We start from the raw sequence: 4,043 nt of genomic DNA on the forward strand, positions 1-4,043 counted from the left end.
GGCTCTGAGGTCCCTTCCAGCCCAAACCGTTTGGGATTCAGTCCTGGCCTCAAAGATGCCTCAGGAAGGGAAGAACTGAGCATAGCTTTCCTTGGGTTTTCATTTTGTTTTTTCATACACTTCACATTGCCAGGATTTCAACCTCATGGTTACACCTGCTCCCACAGCTGCTGGTACCTTCTTGTGGCAGAGGCAGCTCTCAGTTTATAAAAATGTTCAGAACATTTCTGCAAAGTATGATGGGACTGGAATTGAATCTGCTGTTTGCTTGCGTTTCCATTTCCCCACCAAGCCACCTGGCAAATCTGAGCACGTTTATTTTATATATTTAGTGTCACCACACCTCCATTTACCTTCCTCCTTCCAAGTGGGGCACGAGAGGACTCTTCAGGCATTTCCCAGGTGCACTCAGCTCTTTCTGCTGGGCCCTGGGGCAGGAATTCAACCCCTTCCCCTGCTCTGGGAGGGAAGAGGGGGTGCAGGTGCAGTGCTGGGGTGGGGCTGTCACTGCCTGAGGACAGGAGGTGTCACTGCCATGGCAGGCAGGGATGTGCCTGTTCCCAGCACAGTTATCTCTGGTGTCACCTGGGAGACAGCAAACACGGCGGGACAGAGAGGAGAAGGAGGGGACAGGAGGAGGATGGAGTTTGAGAAGATGCAGGAGCAGGACAGAGCAATTCTGGGTATTTGGGCAGAGCCTTGGAGCTGATTTGCACAGCTCCTTCCTCACACCCCTCAGCTGTTCCCTTCTGCAGGAGCATGGGAGTGTCCAATGGACACATCCAGAGGTGGAACTTCAGCAGATCTGCACAAACATCCAGAACTGGGTTTTGTTTCTTCAGACTGACACAATCCCTCCTTGCTGTGATTCCAGGGCTGTCCAAACCCTGCAGTTCAGCAGCATCCCCAGGGAGCTGCTCCAGGGTTTGGAGAGATAACCTCACCTTCTCTCTCACTGCCTGTCTGTGGGTAAGGCTGGGATGAGCCTCAGGGATGCAGGGAGCTCCTGGGGCTGGGAATCCACGGGAACAGCTCATTTCCAAGGGACCGAGCTCAGGTGTTTTGCACATGAAGCAATTCCTTCTCCTCTGCTGACTCATTTTCCTGTGTGGGTGGCACAAGGGCCAGAGGAGCCCTGCCTGCATTGTCAGGTCAGCCCCTTCCAAAGGAACCATTTCTTGTTCCAGCTGACACTTGCTGTGAGCACCTGGAGCTGCCAGAGGGGCTGTCAGGCTGCCAGGGAGCTCAGCCACTCCCCAGGGCTCCCCTCAGACCCTGCCCAAAAGGAGCAGCTCAGGAATAACCAGGCAGAGCTCAGAGGGCTCCAGTTCCCCTGGAGCTGCTGCAGGAGCCCTGGACACTCGGGGTGCTGCTCAGCCTTTCATTTGTGGTGCTGCAATGAAGGACAAATGTGGGGAATTCCTAACGATGCCACGACCCTGGAGACCCAGAGATCTGGAGAATCTGGACAGCATGGAAGGTAAAAACTGCTCTGCCAGGGCCAGGGGAGGGCTAGCCCAGCTAAGGGACAGCCCAGGCTGGTTCCCTCTGGGCAGAAAGAGGTGGTGGAGGAGGAATGAAGCTTTGGGAGTGTTCCTGCACTGCTGCCTCACTGGGTCTGGCTGTGGGCTCTGAGCCAGGACCTCCCTCCTGCCTGGGGTGAAACCACAGAACCCTGGAGTGCAACACAGGCTTGGTGTTACCCTGGGAAAGGGGGTCACTGGTGGAGCACAGCTCTGAAATGGGATGGGCTGAACCCCTGGATGGGCTGAAATGGGATGGGCTGAACCCCTGGAGGGGCTGAAATGGGATGGGCTGAACCCCTGGAGGGGCTGAAATGGGATGGGCTGAACCCCTGGAGGGGCTGAAATGGGATGGGCTGACATGGGATGGGCTGAACCCCTCTCCCTCTGGAGCCTCACTCAAGGATTCAGATTTAGGGGAGCTGCTTCCTCTCCTCTCCCCACACCACCCTGGCCTGGAGGAATCCATCCAACAGCTCAGGCACAGCCTTGCACCATGGATATGTTTGCCCCCATGAGCTTTTGCAGGTTTTTTTTGAAGCATTCAGCTCCCTGTAAGTAGTGTCTGTTAATTTCTCCTGAATAATGATTAGTCTGTAACTCCAATCAGCCCTTAAGATCCTGCACCTCATCAGGAAGTTAATTACACTTAGTTAGCAATTGCAACAAAAGACGTGCTTCTTGTTGACTCTGCTCCAGATCCTCATTTCTTCTCCTGACAGGCCTTGTCTCGTCTCCCTGGGAAGCATCTTGGCCTCCATTTATTTACAAGCCTGTCTTTATTTCAAAGAAATTCTAAAGTGACCTGACAGGGAGAAATCTGAGGAAATTAAGAGGGAGGCCTGGCTGATGGCAAGGAAACAAGCTGAGATTTCCAGTAATAAGTGTCAGCTGGAGCAAGGAGATGTCAGATCAGCTCATTAGAGTGCATGAAAGGCCTCCCTCCCTCCCTCCCTCCCAGCCTGGCTGCAGCCCCAATCACTCAAGGACTGGGTTTGGAATTGCTTTTGATTCCTGATTTGCAGGGGGCACTGGAGCACGTGCAGGTTCCTCAGCACGGATCCCTCCTGGCTCAGGCTCCTCCAGGAGCAGCAGCACCCTCTGCATCACCTGCTCCAGGCCCTTTTCCAGCTCCTTCCCATGCCCTGAGGTCTCCAAGCAGTGGGGCCAAACCTTGGCCACCACCTCCATCCCTGCCACGTGTCACACACATTTATTATCTAGAAATGAGTCCATTTGTTTTATAGAAATGAGTCAATTTATTATATAGAAATGAGTGCATTTATTGTATAAAAATGAGCCACATTTATTCCTGAGGAGCTGCAGCCACTGTGCTCTCTCTCCAAGCCCTCAGCTTAGAAGGAAAGATCCATTTCAATCCCTTTTATTCCTGTTTATTCTGTGCCCTTTACAGGTTGGATTCACTGATACCCTGTAGAGGCGATTCCCTCCTTGCCCTTTGGAGGTTTCTCACCGACATGACTCACATTTCTGCAGGAAATCTGCATTTTTTTGGCATTCCCAAGGGGCTGCTGGTGTGCTCCAGGTCTCTGTTTTCCTGTCTGGAATGCTGCTAAAGAGCTCTGAGGGTGATTTATAGCTGCCAAGGCTCTGCAGTGGTTTTTCTCTGGAGCTAAGGATTATTCTCCCCAGGATCTCCATCTCCAAGTCCTCCTGTGGCTCCTGCAGTTGTGCCTTTCAGCTGTTTGTCTTGCCAGGGCTGATCTTCGTTTGATTTGCATCTCATGTGCTGCCACAAGAAGTGCTTTGTCTTCACCCGCCTGGTGACAAAGAAGAGGCAGAGAAAGAGCAGATAAAGCCTCCCCTGGTGTCCCTGAGCACTGGAGCTGTCACAGGGGGACTAAAGATGCCCTGTCACAGGGGAAGGAAGTGTTCTGCAATGATCACATCATCCCAGCAGCCTTTTCTGGGAAGTGCCACCACCAAACCTCCTCAGGCACCACTTCCGAGCCCCTCCAGCCCCTCCTGTCCTGCTCTTCCCAATCCCTGTGGCTTTACCTGGGCCTGGCTCTGGAGCCAAACCCAGCTGCTCCTCCCTGCCAGCCTCCTCCTTCCGTTTGTTTATCAAAATTCTCCGTGGCTTCCACATTCATTAGCAGTTTGCCATCTGCTGTCTTAATAAAGTAATAAATGAGTGTCGTGGTGAGTTTCTTGACGGGATTGAAAGCTTCATTTGCATAAGTATTTTCATCCTTCTCCTCTGATTCTGCTCCCCTTCATCTGCAATGTGTCCTGACTCTTTCTGTTCCTGGAGGTCTCTTCCCAAAACGCTGCTGATGCTGGGCCAGGTGGTGATGAAAAATAAAAAAAAAGCCATTGCAGGATCCCAGGTTGGTGTGTCCTCCACGACTTTCAGAGCAGAGCTGCTGCTCTCAGGGAATTGTTCTTATTAAAGCAACAAGAGGCTTCTTCCCACCACAGCTGCCCCTTCCCAGGCCCTGGGGCTCGACCAGAGCAGGCTTTGCTTGGTTTCAGAGCAGAGCAGGGGCTGTTCACTGG

General features: G+C 52.7%; 1 long non-coding RNA gene across 1 annotated transcript; it reads left to right on the forward strand.

Moving 5' to 3' along the window:
• Nucleotides 1-1,134: 1,134 nt before the first annotated feature.
• On the forward strand, nt 1,135-3,679 carry LOC108963467 (uncharacterized). Its single transcript, XR_001992167.3, has 2 exons — nt 1,135-1,480; nt 2,938-3,679. It is a non-coding gene; the product is annotated as an uncharacterized LOC108963467 (long non-coding RNA).
• The last annotated feature ends 364 nt before the right edge of the window (nt 3,680-4,043 follow it).

Source organism: Serinus canaria, chromosome 18, assembly GCF_022539315.1.
Source record: "Serinus canaria isolate serCan28SL12 chromosome 18, serCan2020, whole genome shotgun sequence".
Taxonomy (NCBI): Eukaryota; Metazoa; Chordata; class Aves; order Passeriformes; family Fringillidae; genus Serinus; species Serinus canaria.